The following is a 21,578-nucleotide window of genomic DNA, read 5'->3' on the forward strand; positions in this document are numbered from 1 at the left end:
TGCCACCCTGGGTTAATACTGTGGGTGTATTAACCATAAAAACGTGCGTTGTCCACTTCAGAGTGCAGCTTTAAGGTCCCTTGATATTATTTTAAAGAGTGTACGTAGGCTGGGTGCTGGAAACAAGGTTCAAATTGGTCTAATTTTATTAGATAAAAAACGCCCTTCAGCTACCTGCGATTTATCATAACAAATTTCTTAATTGGGGGAAAAGTACAAAGCAGCATTGCCCTCGATTGGCAGGCTATACTGGTCTGTGAAACTGGTCTGTGAAACAGGGCACCCTCGTGAAAGATAACATTGGGCGATACGAATGTTGTGAACGCCACCCCAAATTATTGTTGCAGACGATTTTCAGCCTCGATGTTTATGAACACCCACACGTGTGGATGCCAAGGAAATCAGGCCTGCACATGCATAAGCAAAGACGCCATCTTTTGCCTGCACCGCAGCGAGCACAGCTTTTCCACATCTCTCCAGCCACATTGCCAATGCACCTTCAGACACGGCGCCATTTGAACGTTTTCCCATTCAGAGATGTCTGAAAGTTCCAGGGTGTGGTCCCGTTCACTGCCAGATTTCAGAATATGCAAGCGGTTTAGCGTTAATTTTATTTAGAGAGGCGTAGCGCCGTTGTTTTTAAAATACATTGCACTTACTGCAGAAAACTGTAGCGACACGACCACACTCGATAATAGCTGGTGCCAAACTGTGCGGATAAAGTTATTTTACCGATAAAGTGATTTTGTTTTAGTTTTTTTCTTCCAGCTCCGTTCCGATGATGTACACGTAATGTCAAGGGGGTGAGAAATGGCAGCGGTGCCGATGGGGAGGAGAGGGCTGTGAAATTTAGAGCATTCGTTGAAGTTTAGTCCATGATAAAAACAACAACAAAGAAAAATATTATAAAATATGGCACTGTTGGCAATGCAGAGGGCATCTGCATTTCGATGGGCATTTTGTGGACCAATTGACTGCGGCCACACATAAGTAATACGAGTTGAAATGTATTCGTATTTTAGCACACCACAAGCTATCTCGCAGGGAATTTTAGTGCAGTGAAATGGTGGATAAAAACCGACAAAATATATTGGCAAAGGTTTCAACTTTCAACTACTTTGACTGTGAATGCAATCAAGAAACGTGCGTTTACAGTAATTGGCTGCCGCTATAAATTTCCAGATAAGCCACTTGGTGGCCAGGTCACTTCTGAAAGAGAAGCTAATAGCTCAGTGGGCTTTACCTGGTAAAGTACAAATATTTTTTCTTATTTAAAAATAATGTGATTCGCTTAACTTTCCTATACTTTGCATTCCTATCGGGTTTTTGTATTGTTTGTTGTTGTAACTCTGACCCTCCCCCCCTGGACATCCTGCGAGCTTAATAAAAAATTAACCCGTAAAAACAAAGTTTTTCACCATAAATCCTTTATATGCGTGGCGGCTAGAGTCCTCTCGTCCTCTGGCTTGAGATGGCTGCCACCTATGGGTCAGATGATTGCCTGCCACCATTAAGCAATTGGTAATTAAATATTTAAAAAAATCCTAAAAAGTGTAAAGTTATGGAAAAAAAATTTCACTAAAATAAATTGTCACGCACAACGAGTTTGCGTGCAAAATGTCAGCTCGATTGGATCACGAGAAGTGGGTTAAAAAACGACCGAAAAATTTGCACGGTCGTAAGCACGCAAGCAAGCAAGCGAACTTAATATAAAGGATTTTAAAAGAGCTTTATAGCTCATCGGATTGCTCCATGATTAATGAAGATTCTGATTCAGGTCTGCCCGACGAGTCTGGCGAGCTCGCTTCGCTGCACATCCTCAGCTCAACGTGCATGCGGCGTTGATTGCGCTTGAAAAGCGCTTTCCGTAAATATTACACCACAAGCGTTGTAATGGAAAATACAACGCCATAATCAAGTTTTTTTTGGGTTAAATCATGTAATTATAAATGTGTCGTTAAACCGGCCACCACCTGATACGGCAAATTAGCGAGGTTTGTCATGTCAACAGAACGTGCCAATTCGTTCCGAGTTCAGCACAGCGGTGTGTTGGAGAGCAAACCCACAACATTTACAATGTTTCGGTCTCAAATCGACGGGGGATCAATGTGATGTCGTCACTTGTGAGCGGATCAGGTGCGAAGACCTGAGGGGAGGGGGGGCGGGGTGGCTAATGTATGCGGAGCAGTGCCACGTGCGAGCCCCACGGCGGACACCAGGCTCGCATCACAGGCACAGCAACATCGCAATCCTCGAAAATCCTTCCCTTAAGCCTTCTGCCCCAAATGCTTCACGGGTTGGGGAGGTCATACAGATTTTTTTTTTCTCTCACAAAAACCAAAATGATGGGGCTAGATGAGCCTTCAGAGAGAAAAACACGTTGCAGAGCGGGGGATGGGGCGGGTGGAGACTGAACGCCTTTGTAAGATGCCATGACGAGGTGAGAGAGGAAAGGAGGTGTGGGAAGGGAGAATGGCGAGCTCTTTCGAGGAAGGTGTTAAATTGTACTGGGTCACCTGACTTCACTTTTCATAATTTCGTGGTCTTTATTAAAGGCAGTGCAGTCGTTACACAAACTTAAATACCAAGGCCTATGTTTCATTCGAGTGAAGCCTGGCATTCGCCCAATGTGAAGGTCACGGTCGTGCCCTGCATTTCCTCCAGAGACACCTGCAGCTGCTTCACCACTGCAGCAATATAATACCAAAGCGTTAAATGAATACAACATTTCATAAACATGACTTATGCAATTTTCAGTATCTATTGAACTCCATATTTACATGTACGGGAAAAAGGTGCAGCGCTGCTATGTCTTGCTTATATCACTGCTTGACAGAGGCCCTCTAGAGTGCTCTAGAGATCCCTTCGATCTAGAGGGTATTTGGTCTACTCTTCCACACTATATTTGCACGTAAGTCAATAATATGGGGAAAAAACAGAAATGCACAATTACATTATTTAATAGAAATAATGGAATCTGTGCAATAACTTCCACTGTAACGGTTAACACAAATATTAGTGGCTAAATTATACGATACTTTAAATTGATAATTTAACATAAACTTGCTGTAAAACGAGCGAACGTGAACGTAGACTCCATCAAAGCTATACATTCCGGGAGTTAGGAGAAACGTGGAATCAAGTTTAACCGCATTAAAAACACATTACCGTGGGACGTGTCTCTCTTAAGTTGCCAACAAGAGCGATCAAGTTTATTTTATTTATTTTCTTAACTTGAACCAAAGCGCCCATTATTCTCCGCGCTCACCTGGGCCCGGTTTATCGGAGCGGTCCCAAACCAACGCCACTGACCAGGAAGGCAGGCAAGCAAGCTGGTTGTTGTTTTTTTTTTCCCGCAGGGTGTCACGCACACCGCAAATGATCACGCCGCGTATCGAACAGCGGCGTGGCCCGGGCCCAGAACGAGCACCTCGTCAACATCGCGGGTGGGAATGAAAGTCTGAGGGCTGACCAAGCAAAACAACCGAGGACAGAAGCGACAAAAAAAAAAGACGGTGCTCTTTTGAAACATCAGACACGGAGGGAGGAGAGGGCAGGGTTGGGCAGCCAGTGGGGGGGGGGGGGGGGGTGAACAAGAAAGGCAGTCTGGAAATCGAAATTCCTTAACTGTTCTTGAAACCCAATCTGACGGATAAAATTAAGCGCCCGCTCTCCCCTCCCCACCTCCCCACAGAGCGGGCGCAGTCATCCAGGAGGACCGGCCGCCCGGCTCCTCGAGCCGGAACGCGAGCGAGCCACATGGTGAGCCGCCTCTCCCCCCACACCGCTCCACGCCACCCCGCAACTCCCCCCACCACCCCAGAGTGCTCGCGACGGGAGCGAGCGGAGGGAGACTGTCACTGTGGAGGGCGGCGTTTTTATATTTTTTTTTACCTCTCCACCGATCAACGTGGCCGGCCCGATGGCTCGGCGCTTGGAAGCGGAGTTTAAAATCCTGGTTGGGTGACGACTCAGGGCATTATCGCTCTTCATCGTCGGTCAAAATGAGCACCTCGACGTGGGATGAAGTTGACAGTGATGTGTGTTATTGAGAGACTCGCCCCCGCCATAGGAATGAGTAATTTCCACTCCAGCCTCGCCGCTGAAGACAGGGGAGCACTCTAGATAGAGCAGTTCGTGGTCGTTTTGGCATTGGAGCTGCACTCCACTAAAATAATGTGTTCACAAATAATTGAAAACATTTATTTAAATACGATAATAATTTGGATCAATAAAACATCTATAGAAGCTGTATTAGGAACAACTATTTAAGTGCTATAATGCAGATGAAACATCAAATAGCTTCGCAATTTGCGACTGTGACCGGGCACATATCCAGAGAAATAACACCACGAACTTAAAATTGGGTTAAAATGGGATAGAATGTTAAAATTGAAATTCACCATTTTGACCAGGCATATCAATAAAAGCAGTTTAAAGAAACTTTAGAAAAAAACCCAGTAAATGTCTTACTTTTTTCCTCATTTCTAATCCATTCAGATATAATTAATCCATTCAGAAACAATGGAAGAATGGATTTATAACAGAAATTTTAATATGGCACACATTATTTAGTGATGCTGCTGCATTGGCAGTTTTGCACACAAGAACAATTAACAAAAAAACAACAACTCGCATTAATCAATAAGTGGCCTTGAAAGAGAGAAAATCCCATCATAGTACGTGACATTTTTAGCAATGGCCCTTCTTCAACGCATACGCGAAGAGAGGCCAGAGAGCTCGAGTCGAGAGATGGAGACTGCACTTTACAGAAAGAATGGGAACAGCGGGCCAGAGTAGCAGCAAGGTGGGTTGCGAGGGACGGTCTTTAGTTTGTCGTCCTTTCCCCGCACCTCCGATCAGTGCAATTGGCTGCGTACGGTGAGAAAAAAGTTTAACATACACCCTGAACACCCTCCCCACCCCACCCTGGACAATAATAAGAAGCTCCAGTTCCAAGTTAATTTGCACAGGGACGGTGCCACTAAAACATTTGACCAACTATCCTCCACAACACCACCACCAAAGACGATCGTGACACACAACAGCTAAACAAGTTGCACACAGTTGCCAAGCTTGGCGCCAGACTTGAATATAAAATTCAATACTTTCGTTGCCTCTCCCCAGGAGGGCCCACTTGGTGCATGCGGCAGCGCTGCCCTTCAAATGTAACACGCTTCCCCCCAGTGTGGTGAATTTTGATGAGTGAACTGTGCATCTGCACTCCACTAAAAAAATGTGTTCCCAAATAAGTGAAAATATTTATTTAAATACGATAATAATTTGGATCAATAAAACATCTATAGAAGCTGTATTAGAAACAACTAATACAGCTTCTATAGATGTTTTATCTGCGCAGAGTCTGAACGAGAGATGTCTGCCGATTAAACTGGGGTCGCCCGACGCACGCCGGTGATGGATGTGGCAGACGCTGAGCGCGTCACACGAATTGAGTTGCAGGGGTTGGAATTTTCGTGCTGCGAGATGTCTCTGGATAATGATGCATATGTTAAAGACAAAGGCGGATACGACACAATTACCGTGTACATCTATCAATGCACTATTAAACGGTTTAAATTCACATGTAGACCAGGCAAAGGAGTCTTTTAGTTGTTTGACGTTGCTTGTTCCGCGTAATGTTTTCCACGTGTACAAGTTTCTGTTTCTAAAATGAAAAAAATGAATCGAAGTGATTTCTTGCTGAAATGAGCATTGAGGCGTCGGTGCTCATCTCTTCTTTACAGTACTCAAGTCGATGGTGGCAATTCCACATTCTGATGGCGGGGACAAGTTTTTCCATAACACAATCACGGATGACTTCCTCACCAAGTATTCTCATTGTATTGACCCTGATGGGATGATGGGCCGCGTCGAAAACCCCAAGCAGGTGTTGAACACACAACCTTCCGATTGCGAGCTGCTGGTTCTGCGACTGATCGACCTGGCTGACTGGTTAAAAGGGCAAGTCATACATGAACTAACTAAGAAATGCATTCCTAGCTCATCATATTTAGGCATAGAGCGCACTTTAGCTAACCACACACACACACTGCCATGAGATTAATGATTTCTGCTGGGTTGTTTTTTGTTGTTGTCGTTTCGACTGGGTTTTTTTATTGTGACATTTATATGACATTGTGAAAGCTTTTAACTTGGTATTTACATAAAAAAGGGACACGTGCTTTACTGCATCGCAGCATCGTGAGAGGTGGCGGTAGCGGCAGCGAATTTGGGTAAGTGAGGCCCCTTCATCCGGCTCTGTTTTGACCGTGGATGATGATGATGATGGCGATGGATCAAATTCTTCTCCTGCGAAAATGCAGGCAATTTGGCAAAACAAAGCCTTCTCTCCTTCTGTCAAAACCTTGATACACAAGCAGGCACGCCCACCGAAATTAACAAAAAAATTGTGATACCAGACTGGCAGTCGGTGCACAAGCGGCGAGATGATTAAAACAAAACGCAAACACATTTGTCAATAACGCTGCATCCCTCTTGCAGTTTATACTCCTTTCTCATGTTACGCAGCACCGAAACTACAATAGTGTGAAGTGTTAAAACAGTGAGGTGTCATTTTCTTCACATCTAAAACACAAGACCATACCATACAACAAGATATCTCAATGAAAGGAGTTGGGCCTTAGCTTTGAGCGAGCCTTAACTGTACCAAAACAGTCGAAAACATTTCACAAAAAAATTGAGGTCAAGTTCCCTATCTTTGTCATTTCTATCTGTGCCTGTTATTCTATTTCTTTCCCAACATTTTATCTCAATCTTCTATTGTTTGCTCGATTACAACTGGGGCCACATATGTTTCACTTTCCCTGTATTAATTGTTGCTGTCTTAACAACAACAACAAAGGTAACCCATGTTAAAATGAGTTATGTTCTTATAATTACAGAATGTGGATGCATTAATAATATATATACCGAGTCTATTTTCAGAATGTGAATAAACATTTTTTTTCATCGAGAAATCCAATGAGTCACTCTTTGGCTATTTCGGTAAAGTCACGTATAAAGATAAAATAATAAATTAAATACTAGCATACGACGTTTCGATTGCAACACAAGCAATCATCATCAGGTATAAATGAAATAGAAACACAAATCTAGTATACTTAGAAATGTAATTGTATGCTACTATTTAATTTATTATTTTATCTTTATACGTGACTGTACCGAAAGAACCAAAGAGTAATTCCTGCAGTCACGAAAGCTCCAAATTAAGTTTAAATCCAAAGAGCTATAAAGCTCTTTTTCACAGATGACCGGCAGGCGGCGGGTGTGTTACAACAAACGTTGCAGTTTATACGCAGGAATTGCTGAAGGGGCACGGTAAATTGAGCGAATACGTGAAGAGAACGAGCGAAGGGGGGGGGGTAAGAAAACACATCGAGACTTTGGGCTCTGCGCACCTGAGCATTGTTGGTGTAGAGAGTGCACAGCAGGAACGGCTTCATTGCATTACACGACGCAAACCAGAAAGGGGGGGGGTGGGGTTGGGGTTGGGGGGTGGGGGATGGGGGTTGGGGGTGGGGGTGAGGTTGGGGGGGGTGGGGGTGGGGGTGAGGTTGGGGGGGTGGGGGTGGGGGTGAGGTTGGGGGGGTGGGGGTGAGGTTGGGGGGGTGGGGGTGAGGTTGGGGGGGTGGGGGTGGGGTTGGGGGGTGGGGGTGAACCTCACGGAGCAGTGGACGGAGGACTCACAGCGACCAGGGAGGGGAGGTTTAGGGGAACTCCGCAGTGAGTAATGGCTCCTCTCAGCGCGACTGAACGCACTTCACAGGAATATTAAGCTTTCGGTAACCTTCATCTGCACAGGATCACTGCTCCGGACTGCGCGCCCGGCATATGCATGACGCTACCCGTTGTTGAACATCTGTGTGCGCGGCAGATTAAATAGACAGGCAGAAATATCCATTCATAACCAGGAGAGAGAGAGAGAGCGCGAGAGAGCCCAGTGGAGACCACACAAATAATTATTTTTCAAGGGAGTAAAAAACAACAGTGGTATAAAAGAGCACCTCCGATTCGCACGGTTGGCTACGTATGGTGCGAAAGAAGTTCAAAATACATACAAAACACGGACAACAAAGATCCCTGTATAGCCTCCACAGACCGTTGGGGCAAGTGCCATGAGCGAGCGCCTAAGAAGGCTGGCATGGTACACCACAAGGGTGGCACAGTCGGGTTTTTTTATAATCGGTTTTAATTGTCTTTTTATATTAAACCCGATCATCTGAGATTGGGAGAAATCCGGTTTAATGGGTTCTAATTGCAGAACCGCACTTCGTGCCTGCTTCCGCCCATTTGCGCAATTGGCGCCCACGATTGTGGAGGAGAAGCTCGTGTTCATCACGACCAACCTGCCCGCCGCATTCTACGACTAACCCGTGCCCGATGGCCCCGAGTACGATAGCAGCACCGACGAGGAAGCAGCCTAAGCCTATCAGAGTTCCGTATTCATTAAACCATGTTTTAATTCCCCGAAATCGGGTTTAATTGTATTAAAGAAAAAACCCGATGCCTGTCGCTGGAAAATCGGGGGTTTTCCACCCATGGTACAACATGGGGCGGGTGGCCAGCACCATGCCCGGCTGCATTTGTCTGCAGTGGCAATGTTTATACATCTCACCAGGTATTAATTTGAGGATAAGTTGACCTAGGGGAGACCCAGAACTGGTTTAGATAATTATCATTGGTGGCGACCGCGAGCGAATATTGCACTCAGGTTGCCGAGTTGATAGCTGCGGTGCTATGCAAGACAACCCCAAAGCAGTGCAATGCACCGCAGCTCTTCACAATGTATGATAACGAAACACACACGCGCGCACACGCATTAAAAAAGGCATGAATAAACCAATTAAATTAGAAGCTTGATCAGATAAGACATATCAGAGAGGGGGAAATATTAGCACTGACCAATTAAACAGGATGGAGGTTAAATGACGTAGAAGGCAACTTTCAAATGTGTTTACGCTCCGATAAGCCGCATACCACTTGTCCGAACAAGGCCAGCGAAGATACGCCGACAGCTGACAACCCACCGGTGATAAAAGTCTAGAAGAAGGGTGGACGCGGTCCTCTGTCCACATTCTGCTTTCTGATGAAATCCACTGTTGAAGCTGGCAGGATGGAGGTGGATATGTGCGTGGGGTGGAGTGGGCAAGAGAGAGAGAGGCGTTGTAGGAGTGGGGGGGAGGGGTGTACGGAAGGGTGGAGCGATGGTGGTGAAGGCTACCTCGGGTTTGTCTTGTAGATACATCAATGTCGCCGTTGCTATTGAGCGATGCGATGCAAAGCTGGCGGAGCAAGGCGTCGATCGCAAATTGTCGCGGGGCTGTCTGCAGGACGGGAGCTCGCCCGGCTCGCGCCCTCCCCGCCGTCTCGCTTTTCTGATTTTGGTGGACCAGCTGCCGCTACCTCGAGCGAGAGACGAGTAGAGATGAGAGAGACGGTGACAACGAAGCCGGGACCGAAGCAGGTGCCGCTGCCATTACAGTGCTCATCCAATTAATGCGAGGTTCTTCACGGAGTGTTAATCCGCTGCTCTCGGCAGCTGTCGTCAGGATTCCAAAATGGTTTGGCTCGCCCACTTTCAACTCTTGACCTTTGCGGCTCATCTCAAGTCTGCGGAGTCAAGGCGTCAACCTTGCCAGTTTGATGACAACATGTACGTACGTGGAACTTCCTTCGCACCGTATGTAGCCAGTCGTTGTAATACACGGAGAAAAAAAGCCGATACGTTTGTTAGAATAATTTTCCCAATCTTATTTTGCGTGACGTGAAAGATTGTAATGGGTTGTCGAGTTGGCGATCCACTCAACGGCTACATTTTCGCAATGAATGCCGACGTTAGGACAGACAGAAGCGGAGAACAGACCCAAACAGCTGATCCCATAGCAATGTGGGAACAAGAGGCCATAATAATAATAATAAGAGGAAATTGCTACTTTGGAAATGAAATGCAGCTAAATCCATAAAGACTTCAGTGCAACAATATCACAATTAAATCACCGAGTATATTTAAACAATGGCAGTGTGTTACTACCCTTTGAATATATTATTTTTAGTATCGAATTGTAAACCAACGAAGAGGTTTACAACCAAATTAGTGCCACACTCCATCATGAATTGGTTAGAATTTTAATCAGGGAGACCTAGAGATTAAAGTCAATTGAAAGAAAGGAATAGGTCTCTCGTGGGCTTGCAATCTGCAATTAGTCCCCGTTCTCAGAGCTTACTAAGGATGCCCTCCCCCAGGTACCACCAACTCAACCCCGACGGTATAAGCAATCATCCTCGCCGACAGTTTCCAAGAAGGCACTCCCCCCCCCCCTTATGCAGTGACGACATTAACAAGGCAGACGGCTCCAGATGAGGGCGCATCCCGCGGAGCAGCTGATAAACCCAACAGAAGTTTGAAAAAAAAAGATCAAATACGTAAAAGGAGGCCTTAGCGTGAAAAGAACATATCACAAACAAGCCATGAATTGAGCGAGCGAGGCATCGTGACTGAATGACAACCAAAATTATTTCATTAAATCGCTTGTGAACCTATCTCAAAGCAGACAAACTACGCGCGGAAGCTTAGTCTGCATGATTAATCATCCGCGAGCAGCTTGAAGTGATCCATGACAAACGTGCGAACCAGACATACGAGTTCATGCGCACCTTCTTGCGTTCTAATAATATATTTTTATTTTTGATATGCAATCGCGAGGGGGCGAAAACACGCACGGTGTGCTTTGCAGCGGCGATAGCTAAGACAAGCTTGGCTTAAGTAAGAATGTCCCGAATGCTTTGGCATGACCAACGATCCTTATCGGCGTGAAACTGCCCATTGCGAGCAAAAGTAAAAAATCTAATCGGGCGACCCCCGTCTCATGCCTCGAATTAGCACGCCGAAGGGGTAATCCAGATTTGCATATCAAGCGGTCGTAGAAATGACAGCAGAACCCCCGACGGGGCCTTCATTAAATCACAAGCCCCGTGTCGTTACCATCTCGCCGCTGTAGCTCAACGGTGGCGAGTTGTGCCAGCGGGCTAATTCGGAGGAGAAAAAAACGCCAGAAAAACAGAGCCTCAAGGCAGACAAATGCCCGGCGTTTCTACGCCTGCACACTTGCTTTGGCTAACTGCGAACTAGTTTGCATCGACAGTCTCCAACTCCCCCCCCCCCCCCCCCAGACAAAAAACAAGTCAGAACACACTTAATTACAAAAACAACCCGCTACACCAAAACTCGGACACGTGTGCCAACACGGTGGTGTGAATGTTGCTTTGTTCTGGGCGTCAAGTGACTAGGCAAAGCCCTGCAATTGCTTCCTCGTGCCACTGCTGGCAGAAGCACCCCCCACTCAACTGGCACGCCCCTCTAGAGAACCGCCTAAAGAGAGTTTTTGGCCTACCCCTCCACACTGGCCAGACGCCTCGAGGAGTTCGGAGAACGAACAGTTTACCCCGCCACGTGGGACGTGCTGGTAGACCGTGGTGGTGTATGTAACACGTGGGCTTTTGCGACCATTATTATTCATGATGACATTTTTATTTGGAAGGGGTGGATAATTTTAGAAACGCTTCACTTCTATCTTCTTGGTTCTTTCGGTAAAGTCACGTAGAAGGGAAGTAATAAAATAATAAAAATAAAACATATTATTATATTATTTTATTATGTTTTATTTTTATTATTTTACTACTTCCCTTCTACGTGACTTTACCGAAAGAACCAAGAAGATGAATCACTGCAGTCACGAAAGCTTTAAATCGAAATTTAGCTTCACTTCTATTATGCTGTATTAGCCGCTTGTAATCACCAGCGAAATGTCGTACTCACATTTTATACGTTGTGCGTTTGCTCTCGAACGCAGCGGTGTGCTGAAGTCGTGAACATCATTGACACGCTTTATTCACGTGGCAAACCTTACCAAATCGGCTCTGTCGGGTGGAGGCGGGTTTACGACACATGTTTGCGATCTAACCCAATACAGGTCATTATGAGGCTGGTGCACCTATTTATACTGCTGGCATTTGTCAACTGTGGATGTTACATATGATTTATCAAACTAATGTTAAAAGATATGCATGATGAATATGTTGAGCTGTGCATGATGAGATTTGTGTGTGTGTTTTTGTGTGTGATGCTACCACGCAGTCATCGGGTTAATGTGAATTCCTGTAGCCGGATTCTTTGTGGTTTTGTGTGTACACGCACACTTTTAAACCGGATCACTCATCTGTGTCCGTGCCAAACAATAGCGCACATAACATTCAAATTAACATCCTGGTCCAACTGTAGGAACAGACTTTCAGAGTGGATTTAAATAGTCACCCATATCACGATCCAACAAAAGATACGCTCTTTACAATCCAGATTTCACTGGACTCTACAACCATGCATCTTGCGTGTAGAATGGGATTAAGGGCTTAAACAGGAGATGTGAGAGTCTATTCACCGCGTGAATGCATTGGGCCTTGGCCATAAAGCAGGGGTGATACAAAACCACGGGATTCACCGATTCAAGAAAAACGCGTGTGCAGTGTGCATGTCGGCAGTGGTTTTTAATTACTTTCCAAAGAAATGATAATGCACTTGTATAGGAGACTTATAAGTGTAGTTTTTAACGATTGACACATTCAAGTTTTGATTGAATAAACAACATACAAAAAATATATCGTAAATATTCACTAATAATAATGATAAAAAAAAATAACACGATGAGACGCTCAGTCTAATTGTCCATTCTTGGGGAAAATAAAGCACCTGCTCTGCGTTGTTCTGTGGACATAGATCATTGGCGATGCAAGTACGAACAAATATCAGCGTGAGCGGCGACAGTTACCGCCGAGATGAGGCAAAGCGCTTCGCTAACGGTTGGCAATAGCCGGCGTTTGGTAAATGGCCTCACGCACGAGCTCCGTGAATGGCCCATTTTCACCAAACACAGTCGTACGGATAATAAGCCACAGAAATAGACAACAGATAACACTAATTAACTGTCTAGGCTTTTTTCGGTCGTCTCACCAAACGCTTGGACACGGCTGGACAGGGTGTTATTTCCTTCAAAGCGTGTGCAATTCAAAAGCATCGCGTGAAACTGCTCTGTGCACAAGGCCCTCTGGTCTAATCACCCTACCACCAACACGACCACCACCAGCCCCCCGAGAGATTCTCTAACACCAAATTGTGCCGATTTGACCAGAACTGCACATGCCACTTCAACTTTGTCTCTCTGCACTTGGGAAATGAACATGACTCAAACTAAACTATTTTTTATTTCACCACGTAAGGCCCGCTGAGCTGTATAGCTCTTTTTCAGAAGCGACATGGCCACAAATGACAGCCAAACGAAGTGGCTTATCCCGTGGAAATTGATATCAGCCAAATACTCTCAACGCATGTTTCTAAAATGTGGAGAGAAACACCAGAGGACCTGGAGAAAAATCCACACGACCACGGGGAGAGACACGCAAACTCCACATATACAGCAGCAGGCGCCAGGGTCGGGATCGAACCCACGACCTCCTGTATACCAGTCGAGGTAGTTAAGATCTCCGAGCCACCGTGATGATGATGAGAGAGAGAGACACGCAAACTCCACATATACAGCAGCAGGCGCCAGGGTCGGGATCGAACCCACGACCTCCTGTATACCAGGCGAGGTAGTTAAGATCTCCGAGCCACCGTGATGATGATGAGAGAGAGAGACACGCAAACTCCACATATACAGCAGCAGGCGCCAGGGTCGGGATCGAACCCACGACCTCCTGTATACCAGGCGAGGTAGTTAAGATCTCCGAGCCACCGTGATGATGATGAGAGAGAGACACGCAAACTCCACATATACAGCAGCAGGCGCCAGGGTCGGGATCGAACCCACGACCTCCTGTATACCAGGCGAGGTAGTTAAGATCTCCGAGCCACCGTGATGATGATGAGAGAGAGAGAGACACGCAAACTCCACATATACAGCAGGCGCCAGGGTCGGGATCGAACCCACGACCTCCTGTATACCAGGCGAGGTAGTTAAGATCTCCGAGCCACCGTGATGATGATGAGAGAGAGAGACACGCAAACTCCACATATACAGCAGGCGCCAGGGTCGGGATCGAACCCACGACCTCCTGTATACCAGGCGAGGTAGTTAAGATCTCCGAGCCACCGTGATGATGATAAGAGAGAGAGACACGCAAACTCCACATATGCAGCAGGCGCCAGGGTCGGGATCGAACCCACGACCTCCTGTATACCAGTCGAGGTAGTTAAGATCTCCGAGCCACCGTGATGATGATGAGAGAGAGAGACACGCAAACTCCACATATACAGCAGGCGCCAGGGTCGGGATCGAACCCACGACCTCCTGTATACCAGGCGAGGTAGTTAAGATCTCCGAGCCACCGTGGCACCCAAGACTATGGTCGTCACAGACATGTTGTCACCAGAGATGTCTCATTTGTCTACTCAAGTATCCTGAGGCGACATGAATTTTTGTTTCCTTCCATTGCCCTCTTGGTCACAGTGATTGCTTACAGCCTCGACCCCTTGAGAGGGGCTTAATGACTCTTTAATTAATAACATTAATACACACTAATTTAATACAGAATGCTCACGGAACTTTAGGCAATTGAATTCAAGGACACCTTCTGGCGAAGCTCTACAAAGCAAGAGTCAAAAAACATTGATGGGAGAATTAACTATCCATGTACCGGTGATGATGACAAACTTTAGCAGTCAAAATTGTTGAGCAATCAAATGCTGTTGGTATCGTATAGCAAAATAATGGTAACCTGATAAGGTGAAACTATATTCCATAATAAAATCTGATGAGGTTTTGGTCGTTCCCAAAAATAACATTTGATTGTTAAAAGTATAACTGGCGACGTTTGTAATTCTTCAATCCTTCATATTTCCTTCTTTTTTGATTGATTCAATTTTACCTACAAATTAGTTCCTACTATACAAGAGAATTTTACAGTTAGTTAGGTGTTTTAGATTCGAAGTAATACATTTCATTAAAAAACGGTGAGACGTTATCTCCCTCACCTGGTACGCACAAGATCGTGGGTTCGATCCCGACCCCGACAATGTCTGTATGTTTTTAGTGTCCACAGGAGGTCACCGACACGCTCTGGATTAGGTAGAGATGGAGTTCATCTGTAGCTCACCCAGAGGGTGTCGGTGACCACCATGTATACAAACGTCCATACGCCTTCTGACAGCGAAGCACATGGCAGCAGATTGCGAGGAATGTTTCTTTAGCGGGTCTCGTTTCTAGTTCGCAGCAGATATCTCGAATTAAATATTAAGCCGCCACTAACGCACGTTCACGGCGCACATAAACTTCCCAGGGCAATAAAGCGTGGCCGCTCTCTTAAGAGCGTTCTGCATATCAACGCTGTCAGCACTCAACATTAGCTGACGGTTCGTTATAAATAAGGCATGCTGTTTTTTTAAGGCTCGAGTAAAATTTACATTAGCGCTTAACATTATTGCGCATGGCAGAATTCCTTTTCGGTTCGCGCTCAGCGTTGGAGAACCTTTTGACCCCATGTTAAACTCTGTTTTCTTTAATTTTTTGTTGCTTTAACGGTTTTTCACGGGTAATGAGTACAGGCTCAGAGGCCTAACGTGCCAGGCGACCAGCAACAAACAGCATTACTGGAAGGGACAATCGACAAGAGGGATTTCCAAGCGGAAAGAGAAGTGTTGTAACCTCCCAGTATGTTGGCTGAATCCCATTGTAGGTGGGGAAAAGCAGTGAATTTCATTTTATTAAAAGAAATCTGTTAAGCCAATGCAATGACAATAATTTTACTTTAATACGTATATAAAACCTATACAAACTGGACAATGAGACACTTTATTCTTTAAACAAACTAATAATCGCACTTGTAATTATTTTTGTTATAACTGTAATGCTTTATTACGAATTGAAAGGATAAAATGTATGTTTTACTTATCTTGCATTTGAGATACATTTAATTGAACAGACTCGGAGGCATCGAGTGCTTATTTGTTTTCACACATTATAACCCCCACTGCATGGAAAACTCATTGCTATTCAGTCCGATGAGGCAGATGCACCAATTATTATGCAACGGAGAAAACAGCAGGAATCGCCGTACTTTATTTCATTTTAATATTCGCGCGGGCGACGTTTAGCAAGCAATGTTCTGAGTGTTTTTTGTTTTTGTTTCTCTCTCTCCTCCAGGTGGGTGAAGGAGCGTGGATGGTCGGAGATCGCGATGTCACCACCGTTCACTGCGCAGTGCCAGTGTCTGCAGATCAAACACCTGGTAATGAGTCACACCTCAGAGGCCAAAGCGGCCCCCCCTCCCCCGCCCTCTCTGAACACCTCCAGTAAATAGGGTCTCAATCCTCTCCAAACAGAATTACAGCGAAGAGCCACTCTCTAACCCTCTCGCCGTGCCCACGGACAAGAACAGAGATGGAATAATGATTTATATATATATATTTACAATTGGGAATATGACCTGAATTGAATTTATCCGGTGGAATTTTATTGTCATACAGCAAAGGACGATGATGATAACGAAATAAAGTTACAGCCCCTTGTCAATCCGCTGCTGAATGAAATTACTTTATTATCCTGTGTACAATATGAACACTATGAATGAAATATATGGAACCTAAAGTGCTGCAGTAAGATTTATATTTAATTATCACCATGATTATCATCATCACCACGATAATGATAGTTAAATTAAATAATTATGCACAACCTTGTGCACATTCAATCCATTGCTGGATGAAGGCCTCCCTTGATGCCATGTCGGGCATGGGGGCTGTTTGACCATACTTGACCACGAAACTCGGTGCAGGCTTGTGAAGTGGGTGACTTGTTACCGATGTTAGTGTTCATGTATGTGTAGTGTCAATGATTCAGGCAAGTTCTTTATTAACAACTTTCACGGCCTCGTCCACACACTCTCCACAGCAGCTCAGCCCAGCCTGTACACAACACCGGCCGTCTAACACTGACGGCGCTGACTGAAATGGCCAACTACTCTCCTTTGTAGCGCAGTGTCTAGCGGAGACGTTTAGCGACGATGGCGACGAGACGACAGTGACAACGAGACGAGTCCACTCGCAGAACCGGCAGCCTCGAACCCCCCGCTCTCGGCTCCTTTTATCCTCCCAGCGCGGCCTGGCTCCGCCCTGACCACGCCTCCCTTCTCGAACCCGCCAGCAGGTTCCAGGGGCCTCCAGATGGGGTCCTCCGTGACCCTTGCCCTAGTTCCTCCGCTCTGCCAACACACCCTCACCGGCGTGTGTGCTGTCTGTCCACCACAGTTGCCGCTGCTGTCCAACAGCCGGCGCTATTACACTACATATGCATGTTGAACTTTTTTCGCACCGTACGTAGCCAACCATGCTCATCAGAGGTGCGGGGGGAAGGACAGCAAACGAAACACAAAAGTATTTCTAAGGAAATGAGTTTTCAATGTAGATTTTAAAATCCATAGCTCCAGTGGCTTCCTAATATCGGAAGGAAGAGCGTTCCAGACGGCCGCAGAAGCGCATCTGAAAGTGCATGATGCACTGACCGCCTATTAAACGTGCCATACAGCTGCAGAGACAATAAAGCCCAGATTTAAATAGTAGCCGCTCGCAGGACACCTCCCAACTTTCCAAAGTGTGTCTGTGCTCCCCTTGCGCACCAATTCCCCCCAAAGCCTGCTCACGCAGGCGCGACGGGCGTCGATCAGTGGGAAGGCCCAGTTCACAGCCCAACGCCCACGGGAACCGCCCTCCCGGGGAGTCGCCAAGCCAGCCGAGACACAAAAAAAAGAGAATCTCGCGTGAAAGGAACAAAAAAACTAGCGCGGGAACACAGCTCACACCCCATTTCACTTGGCCCATTTAGCCAGCTTGGGAGTTTGAAAGCAAAAATAAAACGCGACGAATGTGTAACATCGCAGGCTGTGGATCGTCGAGTTTGTGGTGGTCTATTTTTTGTCCATTTTGTTCGTTCACATTCCCTGCCCCCCCCCCCCCCCCTCAAAGCCAATTCTGTAGCCGCGGGCAGTCGACGTCAGCTTGTTCACGGGCTGCTGCTTGGTTACACGAGTGCCCGGGCACGTGAGTGATGGCTGAACAATGTCTGCGGCCCCCTCCATAGATTGTGAGGGGGTGGGGGGCCCCCTGAATGAGACCAGATTTCTATACGAGCACACATGAGCTAAAAGCCGCACCATTTTGTTTTTGTTCATAAATGTTTGGACGCTTGTTTGTTCATTCAAAAACAAAGATGATTCCTCTTCTCTCAGAACAAAGGTCTGATCAAGGTTTAAATAAGTGCAAAGCGTGACTTTTTAATGGCTGACCACACGTTATATTTACATTTTCATCGTCGCCTTCACTTGGTTATAGTTATTAGTAGTAGTGTAAAGATGAACAAGGTTGATCCCATTGCTCTTGATTCTTCGGCTCATGATATGTGCATTAGATCGCGCGTGTAAGACCTCATGTATTTAGATTTGTATATGTTGTAAGTATTGGTTTCAACTCATCCTTCCAGCCACTAGAGGCCGCTACATTCACCACAATCTGAGTCATGACAATTAATTCAACTGAAAGAGAGGAAACCATGATACCCTAGACAATAATAATAACTGTGTACATTGGGGCATCTATGTCGACTCAATATCAATATTCAAGTCCAGGCTCAAGACATTCCTATATTCCTCTTCCTACGACTCAGTGTCTCTCTGTATTACTACTATAATGAGCCAAGAATGTTTGTGTGTAACGCGCGTGACGTCACTCCACATGCCCCCCCCCCCCCCGTCATCAATATTCATGAGCGGGTTGATTTTTACACTCGCGCAGAAGGTCGAGAGGAAATATTTTTTCTTCGCAAATTCGGTTTAAGTTTGACGTTTTTTTATTGATAGTGAATTTATAAATAAAATATACGCAGCAAAAAAGTGGATTTGGTTTCTTTATTTCTTCAGCACTTGAGACGAAAGGTAAGTCTAATTTATACTTCTACATTATGGTAAAATAGACTTTTATTGGTGATTTTCCAGATATTGTATCGAATTCCAATTTATTTCAACCCCAGCGACCGAAAGCAGTAGAGAATAAAGTATCAGAGCAGTAAATTTGAACAAATTGAAGGTCAGTTATATACAATGCTGCAGTGACATGAAGTGAGGTTTTTTATAACGTATTTTTGTGCAAGAATCACTTCCATTAATACAGTGCTACAGTGAACTGCAGTGAAGTGTTTAATGACTTCGTTTTGTGCCATATTAACTGCCATTAATACAGTGCTACGGTGAAATGCAGTGAAGTGTTTAATTGCATACTGTTGTGCACGATTCACTGCCATTAAATTTACACAACACACAATCGTAAATATTACAGCTTCCGTGCTAGGACGGGCAAACAAGCTAGTAAAATATAAATACAAACAGACAGAGACCCCAAGTATAGCCCAAACAAAGTTTTGGGGCAAATGCTGATAGCGAGGACCTCTGAAGGCCGTCACGGCACGGCACACGAGGGGGTGGGTGGCCAACACCACGCCTGGCCGCCTTTGTCTCCTGAATGGCGATGTTTACACACTGCACCAAGTTCTCATTTGAGGCTGAGTCGACACAGGGGAGACCCAGAACCGGTTAAGATAATCGTTGCCTTCAATTCCCCTGCCAGGGCTAACATCGGTGGCGATCGATGTCTGAAGCGGAGCCTAGGCCGCCACCCTCCTCACTGACCAGCGTTGTAAAGCGGGGCCAAATCACCGACCACGACCGACAACGCATGTGCAGGCCTGCCACCAATATCGTTTGTCGCTCTAGTTCTCGTCGCCCCGCACACGCTGGCGAGGTGTTAGCTACTTCGCCTGGTATACAGGAGGCCAAAGGTTCGATCCTAATCCAGACGCCTGTATATTTCTCTGGGTGCTTTTATTTTTTCCTTAATATTTGGAGTCGACACGCGTTTCCAGCTAGGCCCCACACCTCAGAGTCAAGGTAATTTATGTCCGTGATATATTGTGAGCGATACGAATTTCATTATTATTATTTTTATCCAAAAGTAGATTGAGCAAGAGATGTACATTGGTATCATTATTGTTATTATCATTTCATCCAATGCAGGTTCAATGACATGGGAAACAATCAAATGAAAATGGAATTATAATTGCAACACATGAACCAACTGATGATTGCGCTCACTTCACAACTAAATGTCAATATAGACTCTGAGATATAAACAAATCCTAATGCAATATGAACGAGCTATGGATACTAATAACACGATTTAGAGTGCTGAGCTTTGTTAAAATTTATTTTAAAACATAACTATGATTATTTAGTTTGTCTGAAAAGCCGACCATGAGAAAAGAAATAATTTGATTGACAAGTCGGTTTAGCCACAACAAAACAGATGGATAATGTTGACGCGTTGTATTGTGCAGATTTTTTTTATCATTATTTTTATTTGTGCAGAAATTCCGTTGGCAATTCTTTTGCCAACAGAAATCTGAGAAAGTTTGAATAAATCACCCCTTCCCATAACTTCTTGCAATATTGCAAAAGGTCAGGCTTAAATTACATTTCTATACAATGACACTTGTGATGCAACAAAGAGGTGCAGGGAAAGTTTCATGAAATTCAAATCGCATCCGTCAAAATTGTAAATTTGCATTTACAGATCAGATTATGAAGAGAAAGTATTTACTTAAACGACTGGGTTTTTTTTGTGGAAGCATGAATAGGTTACGGATTCTTTGCCAAATGCCATGTTAAATATTTGCGAAAGCTGCTTAATGTATTTGTGTTTGGGTCTGCGAGCACACACACACACACAAGGTTTCATGCTGTCCGTCCTCACCTAGAATTTTTGCAGGAAGGCTTTGCAGTCCCACGGGACAGAACGGTCATATGCTCTCGTCAGTCTGAGGGGGGAAAAAACACAAACATACGGGTGAAACATGATTCTTAAAACGCTCGGAGACATCATTATCATCATCATCGTTGACCATTGTCTATCAACTGCTGGATGAAGCCCTCCCCATCATGTTGTTGCCACAATTTCTTGAGCTCCTGCAATATCAGACTCCATGTCACTCCTCTACAGTGGACTTGCTCTTGGGTTTGTTGTACTCTCATTTGGCTGTCATTCCATCAGCAGTCTCATCCATAAAGTCAACGTCATCATTACCCCCTTCTAAGCTATGTGTTCTGCCCAAAGCCCATTTGCTTTACTTCAATCGTAAATATAATTTCTGTGAAAGTGCATGTGTTTTTTAAATCCTTTATATTAAGTTCGCGTGCTTGCTTGCTTGCTTAGGACCGTGCAAATCTTTCGGTCGTTTTTTAACCCACTTCCCGTGATCCAATCGAGCTGACATTTTCCACACAGACTCGTGCCAGACAATTATTGTTCGTGAAAAAAAATTCCCAAAATTTGACACTTTTTAGGCAAAAAAAATTTATTTTACATATATTCAAATAGAACGCATTCATGGCTTTGGCTGAACGTCAGAGTGTAAGAGCCCAGAGCGTAACCCGTCCGCAGGCCGTGGCGGAGTAGCGCAGTTGGTAGT

General features: G+C 45.2%; 1 protein-coding gene across 1 annotated transcript in view; it reads right to left on the bottom strand.

Moving 5' to 3' along the window:
• Positions 1–21,578, bottom strand: part of LOC133354910 (teneurin-3-like) — a 417,855-nt gene that overhangs the window by 357,265 nt on the left and 39,012 nt on the right. The window contains 1 exon segment of the mRNA XM_061572093.1: positions 20,864–20,927. The gene's annotated coding sequence lies outside the window, so the exon portion shown is untranslated.

This window comes from Lethenteron reissneri, chromosome 49 (genome assembly GCF_015708825.2).
Source record: "Lethenteron reissneri isolate LAM-NWPU_2019-01 chromosome 49, ASM1570882v1, whole genome shotgun sequence".
Lineage (NCBI taxonomy): Eukaryota > Metazoa > Chordata > Hyperoartia > Petromyzontiformes > Petromyzontidae > Lethenteron > Lethenteron reissneri.